This window comes from Myotis brandtii, unplaced genomic scaffold (genome assembly GCF_000412655.1).
Source record: "Myotis brandtii unplaced genomic scaffold, ASM41265v1 scaffold521, whole genome shotgun sequence".
NCBI lineage: Eukaryota > Metazoa > Chordata > Mammalia > Chiroptera > Vespertilionidae > Myotis > Myotis brandtii.
The window spans coordinates 3,881,404-3,893,096 of record NW_005369870.1 but is presented as its reverse complement, the minus strand read 5'-3'; positions in this window follow the sequence as shown (position 1 = coordinate 3,893,096).

The following is an 11,693-nucleotide window of genomic DNA, read 5'->3' as shown; positions in this document are numbered from 1 at the left end:
TCAGGGTGAGAAGTCTCTTCTGTCCCCCATTTATATATCCTCAAAGGTCTTTACCTGATACCAGCTTTAAACAGTAATTCAACACTGAGGCTCTTCTCAAACCATTATTCTGTCCCTTTCCTTAGAACCCTCCTCTATTCTATTCCCCAAACCCACACCTTCAAATCCATTATTAACGCACCTCTGCTCTAGAAGGTTCACTTAGGAACATAGACTTTTAGAGCTGGGAGGGACCTGAGGAATTCTCCAGTAAAAACGTCTCATTTTATAAGTGAGGAAATTAATGCCCAAAGAAATAGAATGAGTTGGTCAAGGACACAAAAGGAGTTGAGGGCAGTGCTGGGATTTTCCAAGGTGAGCCAAACGTTGGGACCAGTGAAATGACCTGCATCACTTTACCAATATTTTCCTTTTCCCACATCTAGTCTGAAAAGTAGAGAGGATAATCAGAGAATATTGCCCGGGTTTCCAACAGCTCTCTAGCTCCTGGTTCCAGCCCATTTTGCAATCTACCTGAATTTCTGCACTTGTCCTAGAAAAACTCTCTTATAATAAACTAGTAGCCCTGTACACAAATCCGTGTGCCAGTAGCTCCTTGCTGCCTTCCTGTAGCTTCCCCCTCTCCCCCGCCCCCCCCCCATAGCTTGCTGCCCTGCCCCCTCCTGTAGCTCTCCACTGCATGCTTGTAGCTCGCTGCCCCACCCTCCTATAGCTCGCTGCCCCACCCTCCTGCTGATCCCTGATCCGGTCGTTACTCAACGCATCAAGGTGTAAAGACCATTTGTATATTACATCTTTATTATATAGGATTATCCTTTTTTCCCCCTAATACACTAGCAAAAAAACAAGATGGCATAGATTAAATCCTAGACCCAATATTGACTAGCTGTGTTTCTTGGGACGTTTCAGATCCTCTCAGTGTCACAGTGTTCTTTTCTATAAAAGGAGAAATACTCCTATAGAGTTGTGATAATTAAGTAATGCATTTAAAGTACTTAGCACAGTGACTGGCATTCATTCAACCCATCATGTGCCAGGCACTGATACAAAATGAGCATGCACTAAATGTTACTACTATTATTATTAAAGTAGCTCAATATGAATTCTTTTATTTGAGGCTAAAGAGTCCTAATTAATAAAGAAATTGTTACCAAGAAGTAGTGTCTTGAGTAAAAAACCTTTAAAACAGGTATGGAGTCAAGCAGAGAGCATAACAATGAGGACTCTCTCAACCCAGGATGGGAAATTCTGGGTAGTTCACATGATGATGTAGTAAGTTGTTGGTTAAGCAATCCTGTTGTCTGCTAAGGATTGAGACTATGTGCCAACTGAGGGTGAAGTGCTTCAGGTGTAGAGCAAATATATCAGGCTATTCAATATAAGCAGCTTGGTAAGGTTCAACAAAGAGTGAGACAAGTTCCAACCTATGGATGATCAATGGAAAGAGAGAAAAACAGAACCGACAAACTGAAATTACAGGGGTCCTGAACAAAAATATTAACCATGTGTACTACCTAAGTGAAATGGATGATATCGATGTTATGATTGGAATGCTCTCTGATCTGGCAATTTTAATAAAGATAACTGGGAGGAGTTAAAGGAGATAGGAGATCTGAAACATCCTCACTCCCCCAAAACCTCCCACAGGGCTCTCTGACAAAAACAGAAACGTCCCTTTGTAAAGTACAGTTGTTTTTCTCCCTTTTCCGTTGGGTTTTTATCATTGAGATATACTGTATATTGCTCATTAGCTATCCAAGCATTCCCCACATTTCCCAGATCTCTTGCAGTTGGGTGGAGTCGGCTGATTAGCTCTGGCCAATGGATAGTGAGTGACCAAAGAATTTAAGAGCTAGTGAATGACCCTCCAACCATCTCTACCCGTTGAAGTAACCTAGAAACTGCATGTTGAGATGGCAGTATCACAAGGCCAAGTAGCCTGACGTTCCAAATCATCACAGCATTTACAGTCAATTCTCATTATTTGTGAGTTCTGTGAATTCGCCTACTCACTAAAATTTGTGATATAAAAATCAATACTTGTGTAATTTTCACAATTATTCACAGACATGTGCAGAGTCATGAAAATTTGAATCCCATGTGCTCATTCCCAGCTGAGGTTAAACAAGGCAGTACTCCCCTTCTTCTCACACTGCAAATAAGAGTCCTTTTCATGGTCTATTTAGTGCCATAATTTCTGCATCTTTGTACTATTTGTTGGTGATTTCACTGTTCAAAATGGCCCCCACGTTTAGTGCTAGAGTGCTTTCTAGTGCTCATAAGCACAGGAAGGCTGGGATGAGCCTTTGGGAGAAAATACACGTGCCAATAAGCTTCATTCAGGCATGGATTATGATGCTGCTGACAAAGAGGTCAATGCTAATGAATCAACAACATATATTAAATAAAGCGTCTTTTTTAAATATATTTTTATTGATTTCAGAGAGGAAGGAAGAGGGAGAGATAGAAACATCAATGATGAGAGAGTATCATTGATCAGCTGCCTCCTACACGCTCCCTACTGGGGATAGAGCCTGCAACCCAAGTATGTGCCCTTGACCGGAATTGAACCTGGGACCTTCCAGTCCGCAGTCCAATGCTCTATCCACTGAGCCAAACCAGCTAGGGCTAAAGTGTCTTTAAACAGAAACACCTTGTTTTAAACATAAAACAAGGCTATGTATCCGTTGGTTGGTGAAAATGTGACCAGAGGCCCACAGGAACCTAACCCTGTATTACCCTGAAGAGCAATAGTTCAGCATTGTAACTTGTTAATTCAGTGTTTGCAGCTACTTATAGAACATAACTACTGAGAATAACAAGAATCAACAAAAGTTGCCTTGAAGAGTTGTCCAACCAGTATTGGAATCTTCATGAGTAAGAAATAAACCTTTCTTATGTTAAACCACCCAGGTGTTAGTGTTAATTTGTTTTTAAAGTATAGCCTTTGATCCTCCTGATTAAAATCCTTTAAAATTATGTTTGCATTTTGATATTAGACCTCTGAATTCTAGGTTCCTATTATATCATTTATTAGCTCTATAATCAGGAGAAATTTCTATAATTTACTCATCTATAAAATAAATATTACCCATCCATCCAATTGTTTATTCCCTGGTATTATAAAGTACCTCTGATGCATCAGGCATGTTTAGATCCACTAAATGTTACTATTACTATGATTGAACTAGCTCAAGATGAATTATTTTTGTAAATAAGAGACTCTTAATCAATACAAAAATTGGCACAAGAAGCTGTGTCTTCTATGAAAGGCCTTCAGAAAAAATATGGGACTACTAGATAAGCAGAGAGGGGATGATTGAGGACTCTCCCAACTCAGGGAAAGTACTTGTCAGTCCTCAAATGCATTAGAAGAGGAAGAGCAGGTTTAAAGGAACAGTAACGAGTTCAGTTTGGGTCATATCCTATATAATAAAGAGCTGATATGCAAATGGTTGTCATGCCCTCACACTGAAATGCCATAACGGCTCAGACACTCAACCCTGAGGAGAGAGGAATGGGGACCAGCCAGGCACAAATGAGCTCACGAGAGAGGAATGGAGACCAGCCAGGCTGTGGCCCAGGAGAGGGACAACCCGCCCGCCCTGTGGTCCCAGGTGCCAGCAGCTGCACCTGTGCCTGGGGCCCAGGAGAGGGGCAAGCCTCCTGCCCCACAGTCCTGGGCGCCAGCGCCTGCAGCTGCAGCCTGGGCAAAGCCGCCCGCCCACAATCCCCTGCAGCTGCGGCCAGCCCAGGCAAAGCCAGCCCAGGTCCTGGGTGCCTGTGGCCAGCCAAAGGGAGGGAAGCCTGGGTCCCGGGTGCCTGTGACAAGCCAGAGAAGGGAATCCTGGATCCCGGGTGTGGGGCAAGGCAGAGGCGGTTAGAGGTGATCAGGCCAACAGGGGAGCAGTTAGGGGCGATCAGGCAGAGGGGTTAGGGGCAATCAGGCAGGCAGGCAGGCAGGCAAGCAGTTAGAAGTCAGCGGTCCCGGCTTGTGAGAGGCAGTCGGACATCCCCCAAGGGGTCCTGGATTGGAGAGGGTGCAGACCAGGCTGAGGGATCACCCCCCCCTGCACGAATTTCATGCACCAGGCCTCTAGTTACAAATAAAGTTCCTAAGGACAGACAACTGCATATTTTCCCCTGGAGTTGCTATGAGAGGACTGGCCTAAAAATGGAATTGGAAGGCATTAGTGTACAAAACCATAGCAATCCTATCTAATAAAGAGGTAATATGCAAATTGACCATCACACCGGCACAAAGATGGCAGTGCCCACAGCAGAGGCCGAGTTCCCATAACGAGTGTTAATGAGCAATCAGCAGGGACCTGAGGCTGCGTGGCACTGGGCCAGGGCAGGGCACCTGAGGCTGCGCCCCCTGCCCCGGCACCAGGTCGGGGGACCTCAGGCCACACTCTCCGCTGGGCAGGGCTTGACAGGGGACCTCAAGGTGCACTCCCCCGCCCCGGTGCTGGGCCAGGGGAACTCAGGCCGCTCCCCCCAGCCCGGGCCAGGGTACCTCAGGCTGCACCCCCCACCCTGGCACTGGGGGACCTGAAGCTGTGCCCCCTGCTCGGCGCCAGGCCGGGGGATGTGAGGCTGCACCCCCCACCCAGCGGGGCTTGACGGGGGACCTGAGGCTGTGCCCCCCACCCTGCGGGGCTTGATAGGGGATCTGAGGCTGTTCCCCTTACCCAGCGCCAGGCCAGGGGATCTGAGGCTGCACCCCCCGCCCAGTGGGGCTTGACAAGGGTGGGGCTGGCCGGGGCTGGATCTCGCCCAATGGGGGTGGGGTTGGCTGGGTCTGGGTCTCACACGATTTTGAGGCACCACGGGTGGGCAGAGACTTGACTCTGGGTCCCTCGGTGCGCCCCAGACTCTGACAGGAGTAAGATTTTCATATACATTTTACTAGTTTTCTTTCATCTCTGACACTTCCATTATACAGAAAGGGCAAATAGCAATATTAAAATATTTCCTCTAATTAATCCTCTTTTAATGTGCACGAATTTCATGCACCAGGCCACTAGTTGAAACCATAAAAGTGGATGAAACTAGTTAGAGTTTGTAGAGCATGAAGCAAAAAAATGGCTGAGGACACACATTTAAAGTTTGGGAAGAAGATGGCTAGCAAAAAGGTGGAAGGGAAGCAATGCAATGGAACACTTGAAGACAGTGGTGTCATGAAACCAAGGAACATTTCAATGAAAGTGTAATGGTCAAAATGAGCTGTGGTGGTTTTGAACTTAGCTAAACTGGAACAAATTTCCCAGAATTCCTTTCCCTGTTTAGTTTCATGTTATGATTCATCAACAAGAGAAACGAATTTGTGAGATTTGAGAGGAGGAAGTAAAGCAGCAAAGACCTCTAGTTAGAGGTGTTGAGGGATAGACACAGACATGGAAGGGAGGAGGTCCAGTTTGTCCTCACTGAAAGAGGATGAAAAATAGGCACATAGGTCGGTCAGATAAGTGTTCTTATTTGGTCCTATAAAGGCTTTTGTAAGATCATAGCTACTCAGAGGAATCTAGCTAGTCCTCAATACTGAAATCTAAGTATCATCTTACACTAGACTGAACTATACACTCCCAAGCAGAGACTACACCCTATTGTACCCCAAGTGCCTAACACAGTTACTGGCACACAGTATTAAACAAAGGATTTGCTAAATAAATCAATTAATTCTAGCCCTGGCCAGGTAGCTCAATTCATTAGAGTGTCATCCCAATATGCCAAGGTTTTGGGTTTGATCCCCAGTTGGGGCACTAATAAATGTATAAATAAGTGAAACAACAAATTGATGGTTTTTCTCTCTTTCCCTCTCTCTCTCTCTCTCTCTCTCTCTCTCTCCATCCCTCCCTCCCTCTCAAATCAATAAAAAAAATAAAATTAAAAACTAAAATTAATTCTACTACACACATTCCTGGCCCATATTTTAAGGAATAAGAACTGTTCAAAGGTGATGAACTTCCTGCTTCCACTCAAAGATTTTATTTTAATTTTTAAAACGTTTTTTCTTATTTTTTAAAATATATTTTTTATTGTTGATAATATTACAGGTATCTCCCATTTTCTCCCCCCTTCCCCCCCTCATCCCAGCCTCTACCCACTCCCCAGGTCTTTACCACCCTATTGCCCATGTCTATAGGCTATGCATATCCTATATAATAAAAGGCCAATATGCAAATCAACCAAACGGCGGAACAACCGGTCGCTATGAAGCGCACTGACCCCCAGAGGGCAGACACTCAACACAGAAACTGCCCCCTGGTGGTCAGTGCACTTCCACAGGGGGAGCACCACTCAGCCAGAAGCCCTGAGCTGGGCTCCCAGCTGACAAGCGCCATGGCGGTGGCAGGTGTCCGTGGCAGTGCTAAGGATGTCTGACTGACAGCTTAGGCCGGCTCCCCGCTGTCAGTCAGACATCCCCCCAGGGCTTCCAGACTGTAAGAGGACACAGGCCGGGCTAAGGGATCCCCCCACCAAAGTGCATGAATTTCGTGTACCAGGCCTCTAGTAAGTATATAAGTTCTTTGATTTATCTCCTGTTCCTCCAACCCCACATCAAAGTATGTCAATCTGCTCCATGCCTCCCTGCTTTGGGTCTTATTCTTTTTTAATGTTCACTTCAGAGAAGGGACAGTTCTTTTTGGTTTTTATTAATATATTTTATTGATTTTTCACAGAGAGGAAGGGAGAGGGATAGAGAGTCGGAAACATCGATCAGCTGCCTCCTGCACACCCCCCACTGGGGATGCGCCCACAACCAAGGTACATGCCCTTAGCCGGAATCAAACCCGGGACCCTCCAGTCCGCAGGCTGACGCTCCATCCACTGAGCCAAACTGGCCAGGGCAGAAGGGACAGTTCTTTACAAAAGAATTCCAATTAATAAATGAGGGAGGTATGAGAGAAATAGAACACCACAGTAGTCATTACTACAAACAAGATCCACCAATGAATGCTAAAATTAGTGGAGGAAATTGTAAGGAGAAACAAGATATTTGCATAACCTCACAGTGTCTCCTCCCAAGTATATATTAATTATAAAGGGAAAAATAGTTAACTTCACAGTGGAAAACCTGGTTGACATCACCTTAACTAAGAGATCAAGGTTAACACCACTAGTTATAAGATGTATCACTATTATATACCACCTGATAGGATATGCTGAGCGTGCACTTCACCTTATGGTATTATTCTAAAAATTCATTATCGCAATATAATCAAAAGAAAACATCAGATGATTGAGAGACATTCTATAAAATACTTGACCAGAACTCTTTAAACATGTCAAAATTATAAAAGATAAGGAAAGACTAAGGCAAGTGTTACAATTGGGGGGAGAGGGGGGGACGGACAGTGGAGAAATAACAACTAAATGCAATGTTGTATCCTGTACTAAGTCCTAGAACAGAAAAGGACATGAGTGGAAAAACAAGTGAAATCCTAATAATGTATCCATATGTATCCAAAGTCTGTACTTTCATTAATGCAGGAGAATCAAAGGCTATACTTCCCCTCACTCTAAAATAAATTAAAACTTTCATATTAAAGAACAGTGATAATGTACGGATACATTATAATAAAGAAAAAATTAACATAGACTCGTAACCATTAATCTATGTTGAGCGTTAAAAAATAAAAGTTAAAGTTATAATGGTAGAAGCTATAGTTGTAAAATTTCTCTTTTCTTTCCTTCTTGCATTGTTTTTATATACTTTATGCTATGATAAAACAAATATTAATATGTTGTGTATCCAAGTAGAAACACATTGGTTTAAGTTCCAGGATGGTATTTGAGGTTGTAATAATTGGAGATCAAAGGAGGAAACTATGTTCCAAGCTTAATACAAATCTTATGTGAAAAATTTAAATTTAGTTATATCACAATAATATCTAAATCCTGACTTCAGCCCTAGCTGATTTGACTCAGTGGATAGAGCATCAGCCTATGGACTGAAAGGTCCCAGGTTCGATTCTGGTCAAGGGCATATGCCCAGGTTGTGGGCTCGATCCCCAGCAGGGGACGTGCAGGAGGCAGCTGATCAATGATCCTCTCTCATCATTGATGTTTCTATCTCTCCCTCTCCCTTCCTGTCTGAAATAAATAAAAATATGTTTAAATAAATAAATAAATCCTGGCTTCACTTCCAAAATGCTCCAAGGAACCCTCAGAGTTACCTGGCATAGAGCTGAATCCCTTCTTTAAGAATAGTAGTGAGGCCAAAACCGGTTTGGCTCAGTGGATAGAGCGTCGGCCTGCGGACTGAAGGGTCCCAAGGTTCAATGCCGGTCAAGGGCATGTACCTGGGTTGCGGGCACATCCCTGGTGGGGGATGTGCAAGAGGCGGCTGATCAATGTTTCTCTCTCATCGATGTTTCTGACTCTCTATCTCTCTCCCTTCCTTTCGTAAAAAATCAATAAAATATATTAAAAAAAAAAAAGAATAGTAGTGAGAACTATAGCAAAGAAACTGTCAGGGCAAGGATAAAACAGAAGCTAGAGGAGCAATGAATTCATTGCCAGTGGGGCTTGATCCTTAGACTTCAGAATATTTATATTTATATTTAGTCAGAAAGGTCTTTTCTTTTTGAGAAGCTGCTTTCACTTGGCCCTGAGCTGCTGAAAAGATACATAATTTTGGCAAAAAAAAAAAAAAAGATAAATAATTTTGGGGGGAAATAAGAGGAAGTAAAATCAGTCTTCATGGAAATTATCAATTTACTAGAAGCCCAATGCACGAAATCCATGCAAGAGTAGGCCTTGCTGCCCTAACCAGTTTGGCTCAGCGGATAGAGCGTCGGCCTGCGGACTCAAGGGTCCCAGGTTCGATTCCGGTCAAGGGCATGTACCTTGGTTGTGGGCACATCCCCAGTAGGGGGCGTGCAAGAGGCAGCTGATCAATGTTTCTCTCTCATTGATGTTTCTAACTCTCTATCCCTCTCCCCTCCTCTCTGTAAAAAATCAATAAAATATATTTTTTAAAGAAAGGTTTTATTTCCCATATTAAAAAAAAAAAAAGAGTAGGCCTTGCTTCCCCCGACTGCCAGCACCGGCTTCCCTCTGACACCTGGGACTACCCAGGCTTCCTTCATAGCCCCAGCTTTGTCCGGAAGGTCATCCAGAAAGACATCCGGAAGGACATCCAGTCTAATTAGCATATTATGCTTTAATTATTATAGATTATTTGGTGATCTTATGAGGAACTAGTTAGGGTGGCAGGGATATCTGTCTTGTTTGTTCATTGATGTATCCAAAGGCTTAAAACAGTGCCTGGAACATAGGAACTCAGAAAATATAGGGTGTCCAAAAAATGTATACACACTTTAACAGCTGATAGCTGTTAACTGAAAATGAAATGTATTTTAATAAACACTGCCTTTATAATTATATTCAAAGTATGTATACATTTTTGGGGACACACTACATTTGTTGAATAAACTTCCATTTGAGTAGCATTGAAACCAGATCATTTTAATTAAGGAAGGGGTTAAAGAATGATGCAGCCAGCTCTGGCTGGTGTTGCTTCGTGATTAGAGCATTGGCCCTCATACTGAAGGGTGGTGGGTTCCATTCCCAATCAAGGGTTGCAGGTGTGGAATGTAACCAGTTAATCTGTCTCATATATATATATAATCTTTCTCTCTCTGCCCCCTCTCTCCCTCTCTTCCACTCTCTCTGTAAAAGCAATGGAAAAAACATCCTCATGTGAGGATTTAAAAAAAAAGAAGAATGAGGCAGCCTGCATAGGCCATTCATTTGAGGTCAGCTACAGAAAAGTCAGGAGGGGATCAATCATCAAATACCTATAAAGCAGTTTGAAACTTTAATATGCATATGTACCAATTCAATAGGCCCTGAGGACGGGACCTGAGATTCTGCCATCTAATAAATTACCAGGTGAAGCCAATTCTGCTGGTTCTCAAACCACACTACTCAAAGCTACTCAAAGACTTGCGGGTAGAATATGTAAGCTTTATTAAATACAGTGGGGCCTTGACTTATGAGTGTCCCGACTAACGAGTTTTTTGAGATACCAGCTGTCTCTCGGCCGATTTTTTGCATTGAGTTGACAGAGTAATTTGAGTTAACGAGCTCGGTCTCGGAACGAATTAAACTCGTAAGTCAAGGCCCCACTGTAACTAATGTCCTGGTGCACAGATTCGTGCAAAGTGAAAGGAAATTAATTAGAAGAAATATTTTAATATTGCTATTCGAATCTTGCTAATGAAAAGAAAATAGGATTCTACTGAGTCTCCTATCTACCTACTCCAGGACTTCTGTGAGGACCAAATGCGATGAGGCATGGGAAAACCCTTCACAGACATTTGATTAAACTGTAAAATGTTTGCACATGGCTATAAAGCAAGTCAGGTTCCTGGGCTGAACAAACTCCATGGAGGCTAGTCGCTAGGAAGAGGAAGCCGCGCATTGCTACATGATGTCATTACCTGGCGCCCACAGCCACTGTTTCTGGGTTGGGCTGGGCTGTGGGCCAAATTTTGCGCTATGGGGTCTTGGCAGCATTGGCTGCAGTTTGGTGGGGTGTTGCTCCAGGGATGAGACTGGTTGAGACGGGCTGGACACACCCTGGAGCCAACCTCCTGAGGTCCCTCCCCTACCGGCCACACCTGGGGTGGTGCTGGGGCTAGAAGGGCATCTACAGAGTGAGCAGGATCCCTCCAGCAGGTGGGGTCCCTCAGTCTGGCCTGCGGGGATCGGGCTGAAACAGGCAGTCTGACATCCCCCAAGGGTCCCAGAGTGGGAGAGGGCACTCTGCGAAGTTGCTGTCGCTCAGCAGCTCCTGTGGTGAGCATCTGCCCTCTGGTGGTCAGTGTGCATCATACCTACTGGCCAGTCAGCCAGTTGGCCAGTAGGCCAGTAGCTTAGCCTTTTATATATGATTGTATTCTGATTGCCAAACCAGATCTTATTGGACCATTCCTTCCTTGGAATTCTAGCTTGGGGCCCTGGCTGGGTAGCTCAGTTGGTAAGAGCATTGTCCTGATATGCCAATGTTGCAGGTTTGATCCTCAATCGGGGCACATACAAGAAGTATGCATATTTATGCAAAGAATGCATAAATAAATGGAACAACAAATCAATATTTCTAAAATTAATAAATTTAAAAAATGTAAGATATTCCATCTTGCCTCTAGTGACATTACTCTAGAATGATTATCCTTCTGTCTCTTCAGCTCTTCCCTCTCAGGCTTCTTTGCTGGCTCCTCTTCCTCCTCCTATCCCTTAAATGTTCCTGTTTCCCAGGTGTCCGTCTCCAGCCTTCTTTTCTTATATTTGTACTTCGTGGAAATCCTTTGTTATCTGTAATTCTGGTTGACTCCTTTGGGATTTCTAAGTATACAATTATGTCTAAAAAGAGTAGTTTTACTAGTTCTTCTTTGCAAATATTTATGCCATATTTCTTTTTTTTTTAAATATATTTTATTGATTTTTTTACAGGGAAGATAGGAGAGGGATAGAGAGCCAGAAACATCAATGAGAGAGAAACACCGATCAACTGCCTCCCGCACACCCCCCCACTGGGGACGTGCCCGCAGCCAAGGCATATGCCCCTGACCGGAATCGAACCTGGGATCCCCCAGTCCGCAGGCCGACGCTCTATCCACTAAGCCAAACCAGTTAGGGCTATGCCATGTTTCTTATGACAAAATATTTAATACACACCC